The sequence below is a fragment of the Panthera pardus genome, unplaced genomic scaffold (genome assembly GCF_024362965.1).
Source record: "Panthera pardus isolate Hobbes unplaced genomic scaffold, ASM2436296v1 HiC_scaffold_122, whole genome shotgun sequence".
Taxonomy (NCBI): domain Eukaryota; kingdom Metazoa; phylum Chordata; class Mammalia; order Carnivora; family Felidae; genus Panthera; species Panthera pardus.
In genome coordinates this window covers 188494-198565 of record NW_026526680.1, presented here as the reverse complement: position 1 = coordinate 198565, position 10072 = coordinate 188494, and the positions used below count along the sequence as shown (strand labels likewise).

The window sequence follows — 10072 nt, the reverse complement described above, 5'->3', positions numbered from 1 at the left end:
TTTTTCCATAAACTAATTAAAAGTAGCCTCATTCCCAAAATAGAAAATTTAACAAGTCAATCCTAAAAGTATCGTAATATGCGTATATTCTAACCATAATACTCTTTTTACTTGCTGTAAATACTATTTATAAAATATTTAAGGCTATATAGTTTGAAAGGTTTTCTGGAACCTAGTCTATCTATTTTAGGTATGATAAAGCCGGCATCTTATTTAAAGAACCCCAAGGATGAAATTGCTAATAATTGCTTTTCATTGGTGCTTTGTTCCAAATTTGTAGGGATAGATATGTATCAGATGATTTGTTAATATTAAACAAACAAACAAACAAACAACAACTTTGTAAAAGATTGGAGGCAACACATTCCTGGAACCTGGGCTAACTTTTAGAGTCCATTTTCTGCTTGGTTCCTGACATACACACCTGTTTTTCAATACCACCTAATAGCTTCTGATCCTGAAGCCCAATCTCCCAGCAGACTCATTTGCATAGAAGGTCTGCTGGATGCTGCTGAAGAGCATGGGACTTCCAAAGTCAGTCACTTCACTCAGCTGCTGCTTCGGAAGCACAAGGGGAATAAACTGCAGCGGGTTTTATCACCCATAACCCGGAAGACAACGTTGCCCTGAGAGTTTAGAGGTCTGAAACTCTTGGGTACTTCAGGGCCATGAAGGGTACTCTTCACCCTCTAAAATACACGTCCAAAGTCCATGTGCTGGCTTAATCATTCCTTACCAGTGAGGTATATAATGGTAGCAAAAGAAACGATGAAATACATTTCTGTTAAATGAGGTCGTTTGGCACTGGGGAATTTGACATAAGGCATAGAGATGTCTGGCTGCCGTGCAGAGGAATTACACCCCGGGGCCTGGCAGATCACAGTCCATAGGCATGCTTGAAAACCGTGTTTGCCTTTAAGAGAGAGCCCTTTTGCATGGGAAATTTGTAGAAGGCTTTCTTTATTATCTCTATTCGTGTCAGAAACTTACTTCCTGAAAGCAATGAGCTAGATCTTAAAAAGAAACAGCGTGAGCCAAAGGCAAACCAGAAAAAAGAAAGCTAGAGACTTCACATGTGTTCCCACCAGTATTTAGAAGAGGATGAGACAGTTGTGCTTTGGGAGTCATGGAAAAGGGAGCTCCAACCAGGAGAAAGTGCTTTTGAAAAGACTTCCCCTGGTGTGGCTGGCATCGAGGTGGATTTGTTGTTATTACTGCACATTTCTAAGAAGAGTTTTGAAGCATCTCATCATTGGGGCCCTTCAGATGGACAGATCAATGTGGTTGATATGAAAAAAAAAAAACACAACTGTTTTTGTTCCTTCCTAGCATTTACTTGTAGGGGTAAATAGGGCATAGAGCTGCTCATTGAATTAAACACATAATATAGTCTTAAAAATGCTTTGATAGTTTTTGCTACAAGAGGTTGAATAGATGAATTTGACTTTAATGCTTTAAAAGGAGCACAGTCAAACCTATTTAAGTGTTTAAACATGTCTCTTTCTTTCTGTCCTAATTTTTATTATGTAAAGGCTCTGTTTCTTCAGGCAGTTAAAGAGGACACAAGAAGTAAGTAGGAATGTGCTATTATTCAAATCATTTTTCTCAATTTTTATGTATTTAGATTTTCTGTAATATCCTAAGCAATATGGCTATCCTCAGGATGTTTGTTAAAAATAGTCCAAAATTTGTACACATTTTATAATATTTATACATATAAATAGTAAAAATAAAGCTATTGGTAACTTAACTTCATTCTATAAAAAGAAAAAGTAAGAATCATGTCAGGTTGAATGTGGATATTTCCCTTTTTATTTTGATAAATTTTTACATTTATTGTTAAGCATTTCCTAACCTCATGAGATTTTGAGAATGCCTTTTTGTTTTTTTATGCTTCAAGGTAACTGCTGAAGCTCAGGTTTGTACCGATCCACAGAATGTCTGCAAACTTCAGCATTTGAGGTCTCTAGGACTCCTGTCTGACACAGAGTGCAGGAGAAAGGAGACCCTGAGGCCAGTGGAAACCATGCGGGGGAGTATCTAATGTCACATGGCCATCGGCTATCTTTCTCCTGACACGGTCTCTCTGAGAGTCAGTCAAGCACGTCAACTAGTACCTTGTGGAGTCAGGGCAGAGGCGAAAAGCCCGCAGAGCCAGCACATCATCGTAGCTGTGATCCTGACCAAGCTCTTTTCCTGCTGTGAAATCCCAGGTACGATGAGGTATTGCAGCCAGTGAGGTTGGGTGACCCGTGCCTGTGCTGTCACATTGTCCAGCAGAGAGGGATAAAGTAGCATTTGCTATGGGAAAGCTGTGGACAAAATTGGGAGGGCTTTGGACTGTTGCCCCAAGAACTGACTCCTGGATCTGTGTTAATCCATATCGAACGTTAACTTTATTCTGCAAATGAGGAAAGGAGTGGATCAGAATATTTCTGATGCAGAATATGATTTTTTTAATCCTGACGTGTTTTAAGGAGTATGTGATTCTTTTTCAGACGGTATAAATCTGTGATTTTTTCCCCTCTTATCTCTATGGGTGCTACCTAACTGGTTAGCAGTGAACTATCCAAAGGTTAAATTCTCTCTTCTTTCAGTTAAGTGTAATACAAAAGTTGGAATCTTTGACAATAGGAGTATTTTTCTAGCAAAATAAATCCAGCTTTATATTTCCAAGTTTAGTTTCTTATTATTTTGTTTCTTATTGTTTTGTTCAATTCCAATACCACTAAACAAAAACCAGTTAGCTAGGAATACACGACCTTAAGACAAGATTTATAATTTGGCACTTTTGTAGAGAGAATATTTATTGAAAAAAAAAATGACACTGTGTATATACATTTTATCATTATTTGATGATTGTTCAAGTTTCCCAACAGTATAATGTAATTAAATGGTGAAATATTAAGATCTTTTAAAAATCCAAAATCCATATCTATTGAGGAAAACCAGTTATCTGATTCTTTCTACACTTACCAAAACTATTCTTTTAGGGAAAATATTTTCTCCTCTTTAATCACTGTGTATTTTATTTCTAGGGGAGAGAGATTATTATGTATTTTTTGTGAAAATATTATTTCTATAAACCAAGTGTAGGTGAAGGATCATATTTTTGGATAAATATGAATAAGCTATTTTTATGACATATATATGAACTTGAACATATATATGACTTGAACTAAGTATATATTTATATTTCCCATTAAAATATAACTTAATATTTTGACATATATTTACTTGAACTAGACTATCATTTAACATATTTATGCATGTTTATTTATATATATTTATAATATATGTTTATTTTAACTAAAGTGTATCATTTACAGTCTGACATTGGGAATACTATATATATTCCTTAAGGCTCAGTTTTCCTCATCCACAAACAGAAAAGAAACCAATCACCACCCTCATTTAATGTTACTTCCTAAACTCCCTTCCTTGAACCTCATGAGTTTCATATTTTCCTCATACTTTAAAAAGGAGTCATGATCCACTGACTCTAAAGTTCAAGGGATAATATGAATGAATGAGCGGGGTCTGACATAAGCAATGTAGCAGGCGCAGTGTTGGTCAAAATGGTGTGTGTGTGTCCTTAGTAAGAAGGGCTTAGTCTATTTGGTGTCAATATAATTGCCATTTGGGCATAACACATGCACTAAGTGATCAAACGTAATTTTCAAAAGATGATATAAGCCTAGAGGTTTAGGTGAGTATGGTATATATCAATTATTAAATTTTGGCCATGAATTCAATGATTTTGAAAGAAGTGAATGCTTAACATAACAAGCCCATAAATGGTCGTGGACCATTATTTAATTGTGTAGAATCTCTGTTGTAAGGCATTATAAAGATGAAAAAAAATTTCCCTAATATTCCCAGATACTTGCTTTAACCTGTTTATTTCAGATGATCATGCTTATTCATTTAGCTGTCCCTGTTACGTAATGATAAATATTGCCATTTTAATGCCTCAGGCCACATTGCACAGGATTCGAACTGTGTTCTTTGCCTACTGTCCTCAAAAATGAGCGAGTAGAGAGCGATGTGCACGACTCCGATATCACCCTATTCAAGGAGACAGATGGACGAAAGATATTCAAAGGATGAAAGGAGAGGTAAAGTTTTTTGTTTGCTTTCTTATTTTGTGAAAATATGATTTCAAGTAAGAAGAAATGAAATCATGATAATTGGGTTTCTGTATATTTGACGTTATTTGTCCGGTTCTTCATAGATCAAGGGGTATATGTAAATGTAAAATTCAAGGATATTTGTAATCACAGTAAAAAGGGATATTCATTTCCAATTCCAGAATGAATTCCATTTTGTTCCAACTCTGAGGGCTTTCCTAAGCTCAATGCTTACTATATATTTTGCTTTCTGAATCTGTACAGAATTTCCACGGCGTAAGGTTGCATTAACCCTGGGAGTTACATGTATTTTCCTCCTGCTGGCAAGCACAGGCTTAAGATATATGCGTGAGTATCGGGCACACACACATTTTTTTTTTTATGAGAACAAGGAGCAGCGTGAAAAATGAGATACCATAACTGAATTTCTGCTGAGCCTTTGTAAACTATAGAGTCCTATAGAAATGTTAGTAATCACGATGGTGTTTATAATGTTGATGACAATGATTTTGCTATTTTGCCATCACTTAGCTTTTACACCACACGAAATAGTGTATGTCATGGCTGTAATGGCACAAAATTTTCCTGAAATGTACAGTGAGGTTTACATATATATTCATCTTTATATTTTGTGAAGGAGGAAGTTTTCCATATGACCAGAGAATTGGAAAAATCTTCCTTGAGTAGTACACTCCTTATCATACTGCAATACTGATTAAATCACAGAGGAATATAAGGTTGATCTATTTTTATATCATTTTTATATTTTTCACATCGATTGTTAAAAATGTATAGAAAACACTTGTTTTTAATATCTTCTTCCTGAATTTTTAATCCTTCGGTTCATTTATTCCACAACAATTTTGAGTATCTTCTCTGGGTCAGGGAGTATGTATAATAGATACTAAAGATACAGGAATTTTAAACAGTCAGCACTTAATGAGCTCAGTATAAAGGGGATTTTTTTCAAAATGAAAGTTATTCTTTTTTCAAGATGAGGTTTGTTTGTTTGTTTACTTTTGAGAGAGAGACAGAGGGTATGCAAATGGAAGGGGGGGAGAGAGAGAGAGGGAGAGAGAGAGAATTCCAAGTAGTCTCCTCACCACAGATGCAGAGCCTGGTGCTGAGCTCAAACTCATCAACTGCGAGATCACGACCTGAGCAGAAGTCAGATGCTTAACTGATTGAGCCACCCAGGCGCTCCTATGTATTTTTAATGTCTTAGTTATGTTTGAGAGAGAAAGAGAGAGAGAGAGAGAGCATGAGCTGGGGTCGGGGGCAGAAAGAGAGGAAGGCAGAAGATCCTAAGTGGGCTCTGTGCTGACAGCAGGGAACCTGATGAGCAGCTGGAAATCATGAACCCTAAGATCAAGACCTGAGCCGAAGTCAGACACTCGGCTGACAGCCTCCCAGGTGCCCTGTAAACAGTTTTTAAAATAAAATATTATTAGTGCTGGGGTAAAGGCTTCAAGATATCAGCTGAATAGAATACTTCATGCTGAGGGCCAGAAAACTTTCCTCCAGGAGATAATAATTGATATGATGTAAAGGATAGGTAGGACTTAATCAGGAAGCTTGGGGTAGAGAGACTACTTATCCAGGCATAGAAAACAAGAACCAAAGAACTGGATGCTTTAGGAGAATTAAGAAGTAGCTATAAATAGGTTTGCCTAGGTATGCACGTTTTGATAATTTTAATATCTTAAGAAATTTTAGATTTGTTCTAAAAACAAAAGAAACCACCGAAAGGTTTTATGTGAGGGAAAAACATGACTCCTGTCCCATGAGGCGATAGGGATTTGGGAAAGGTCAATCTCAACATCCGGCAAGTGGGTGGAAGGAGAAGATAACAGGATGTTTCAGGAATCAGGGTTAGTTAGAATGACTGAATTAGTGTTATGAAGAAGAAATGAAGGGTAGGCACCATTTATGAGAAATCTTCAATAAGAATTGCTAGAATATGAGTGCGTGAGGGAGACATTTGAATCAGTGATACCATTTGACATGAGGCTTACACACCTTGGTGAATGTATTCCAATAAATATTACAGAGAACACAAGAAGAACACTAAGTACGGTTTGGTGTTTGCGTAGGTGTGCTAATAACAGTAAGGAGTGAGGTGCTTGGACATATCAGTGGAGATGACCAGAAGGAATGAGATTGGTCTTGTCTGTTAGAGTAGGTTTTAACAGCAGACACAGACCATCAGCACGTACACGGTGGTATTAAAAGTCTGGAGATCAAGGAAGATGCCTGGATGAAAGATACTGGAAGATATCATAGAGGAAAGCAGAAGCTGGACCAAGCTCTGCCTTGTGAAACCAGGGAGAGTAGATCAGGCTAGAAGAACAAGGGTGAGGCGAAGGATTCTTAGGATAAATCAACATTTAGCTGGAGGTAAAAGATGAGTAAAAACAGTGAAAAACCATGATGCTTGGTTAAACAAGTAGGTGGGAGTCCAAAACATTATGGTATCATGGGGAGAAGGCAAAGGTAGTCCAGAGTTCCAAATTGTACAGGAGGATCAGGTATTATAATGGCTAGAGATATGCTTATTAAATTTGGCAAGAGAGAGACCGAAATGATATTTTCTAGAGTAGCTCCAGTGGGATAGTGGGTATGGTCAAAGCCTGACTGTAATGGCTAAAACTCTTTCACACATTAGGAAGCAGATACAGAGAATACAGTGAATACAGATCAGTGAATTCCGAGATCAGTGAATACAGAAAAGCATTTATTTTAATTATGGATAAGCGAAACATTTACCAAGCCTTGAAAATATGTGGATGTATATGATCTCGAGCGTTGTTAAAGGCAGTATTACCTGATAGAAACACTTAGCGAGTTTGGTACTGTCTTCTACAGCTCGACACGATTCAGTAATTCTCACCCTAAGTATATATCCAACAGATATACTTGCACATACACAGAAATGAACTTCTACAGGACAGTTCGTAGCAGTGCTATTCACAATGTGGAACATATCACAACTACTCAAAAGATCATTAATGGGAGAGTAAATGAGATCTCTGCAATTGATTTGCCAATGGAATGTATGTGACAGTCAAGACAATGACAATGGTATTCAACAATATGCATGAAATTTAGCAAGAGCATATGAAATGGAAAAACAAAGCAAGAGCACAAAAGTTTGTGCATGTCACGATACATTTTTATAAGATGCAACAGTGCAAAACAAATACAATAAATAGTAATATTTCAGGAAATCCACAAAGAGGCAATAACACTATGTATAAAATGTATGAAGGGAGTAATTGAATGTGCATTAGTTACAGCATGTGAGAGAAGTAGGGAGATGAGATGAAATGACTAGCAAAGTAAATAAATGTAATGCTTAAGGTCCTGGCTACAATTTGGGGTAGCTAACAACTTGCTAACTAAGGAAGAAAAACCAGTTCTGCGAGCAATGTGGTAAGTGTCTCATGAATGAAGGAATGTGAACAATCTTATGTTAGCACCCAATCTGAGAGTAAAGAAAAGAACTCTGTTACAAAAAAATATGAAAAAGGAGGACAGGAACTTTGTGGGAAAGCTGACTTGATCATATGCAAGAGAAGGGAACCATGAGAAGGAAACTGTGGAGGGTTCAAGAGAGAAATTGACAGTAGGAGATCAAGATCACCAAAGATTCGATACGGGATGAAATCCAGAGCAGGGGTGAGAGTTTCACACTTGTTCAATGCAAAGCTCATTTTTTTCTGGGGTAGAGTGAGAGATACCTGTGTTATCTATAGGAGGAGGTGCAGGAAGGTGAGGAGAAGGTATCCTTGCTGGTGACTGTTTCCATGCAAAGGAGCAGATGAGGCCATGTTCTGAGAGGAAGGGGCAAGGAGGTGCACCAGATAATTTAGACAAAGTATAAATACTTGAAATAGCTGTTGAATTGAGAAAAGAGTGTGCTTTAAGAACGATAGTGTGTTATATTGAGAGGTGAAATGGTGAAGAAAATCTAAGCGTTGGTCACATTAGTTTGTATGTGTACAATTTTGTGATCTTTTTTTGTCACTTGAGTTTCAGAACCTTGAGGGGAGATGAGATGGTGAATGACAAATGTGCTCCAAAATTGGCTATTTTATACATTAAAAAAAAATTTTTTTTTAAATTTTTCAAGGAGGCTCCCCACCCAACTTGGGCCTGACCTCACGACCCTGAGATCAAGAGTGGCTTGCTCAATGGAGTGTTAGCCAAGAGCCCCAGTGAAGCTGGCTATTTTTAGATGTGCATAAAGACTATGCTGCAAGCTTCTTGGAGGTCCTGCCAAAATTGGTTCTGTACTACGTGTCCTTGGATGGACAAAAAGGAAAGGAGAAGGGAATTGATTGGTGCCAAGAAATGGTAGTATTTAGGTACAGGAGGTCTTAATGTGGGTGTTTTTTTTTTTTAAATGGTTTTTATTTATGGTTGAGAGAAAGAGATAGAGAGAGCACAGGAGGGGTGGGGGGTGGACCCAGGGAGAGTGGGACAGAGGATCCGAAGTGGCCTCTGTGCCGATAACAGTGAGCCAGATGCGGGGCCCAACTCATGAACTGTGAGATCATGACTTGAGCCCAGGTCAGACGCTTAACCAACTGAGCCATCCAGGGGCCCTTTAAGGTGTCTTTTCAATTCAGATCCAGTATATGAACACTGGAATGGATGACTGAGTTGAAGCAGTAGTTATATTTATTGCCACGGAGTACATCAGGAGACTGTGCAATTGATGTTGGAGTTTTACAAGTAGACGTTGCATTTGGTTCAGTGATGGGTGGTAGAGAGCTGGAAATGACGATTCCTAGCTGCGTAACAAATCCTTAAGGGACCTTTCTTTCCGTCTTTGTACACTTAAAGAGCCATACACTGCGTGATTTTACACTTTTTTATGTGTGAGTTTGGAGAAGATACTGCCAATTTGCTCAGAGATTTTTCACTTACTTTTTGCATGTTAGAAGTCGCCATGTGTGCTCTTCCTCTATGTATATTCAGTGTATTAATTATAAGCTTGTACTAGAGGAGAGTCAAATCCCTGGTGTTTAGCTTCCTGTGCAAATACTACATGCTAAATAAAATACTGGCTACTTCATTTCACCAACTGTGTAATCATTATTTGAAGAGTAAGTGGCGTAGAAACTAAAAGTATATTTCACTTCCTGTTTACATTTCTGTTTTATAGAAGTTGATTCCTGTCTCACGTACTTCCAAAGTAATGTATAGCAAGTTATCATTTTATTTAAAAATCTGTTTTATGTTCTGGCACTTCAACATATTGTAACCTGGCAGTTTCTCTGATCGTACTTTCATTTAGTCAGCGCCACTCACTGTGCCATTTAGAAGTAGAGTAAGTGATTATAATAAAATGATCTATTACAAGCATTCAAGACCTTAGTTTTATAAAATGAATTGAAGTTTTTCACAGGTGTTCTGGAGAAATCAGGCAAGATATGAAAGAACCAGAAGACAAGAATGCTTCCTTAGCAGAAGTTGAAGATCACTTAATTTTACTACCCACTACAGGTATGTACTGAATGATTATACTGATAGTTTACAGTTTTTTCCTCCATGGGATTATCTCATTCTGTTCAATTTTAATGTATCATTTTAAAACTTCACATTGAATTTGTCAAGTCCTTTAATTTTTCTCACTTTTTAAAATTAAATCCATTTTCTTTCTTCTAGCTAATTGAATTCTTGACTTTCACAAAGTCATGTTGATTTGATTGAGTATTTTCTGCTTGTGGATGAATTTTCTCCAGTCTAGATCTCTTGGAATTAATACCACCCTCTTATATTCACTTAGGTGAATTTCTCCCGAAGGGAGAACTGCTTCCTATTGGAGCAGTGTATCTGTACTTGGGAAGTCAGGATTTCTCAGTGTCATTTTAACAATGGTCTGACGTCTATCAGTCTCTGGCTCCACAATTTGACCCCAAAGCTATTCTCAACAT

The 10072-nt window shown here is 37.3% G+C and overlaps 1 long non-coding RNA gene across 1 annotated transcript; it reads left to right on the top strand.

Annotated features, from left to right (window-relative positions):
- The first annotated feature begins 2110 nt into the window (after positions 1–2110).
- LOC128776402 (uncharacterized) lies at positions 2111–9635 on the top strand. The gene is made up of 3 exons (XR_008421453.1): positions 2111–2213; positions 3978–4478; positions 9534–9635. It is a non-coding gene; the product is annotated as an uncharacterized LOC128776402 (long non-coding RNA).
- The last annotated feature ends 437 nt before the right edge of the window (positions 9636–10072 follow it).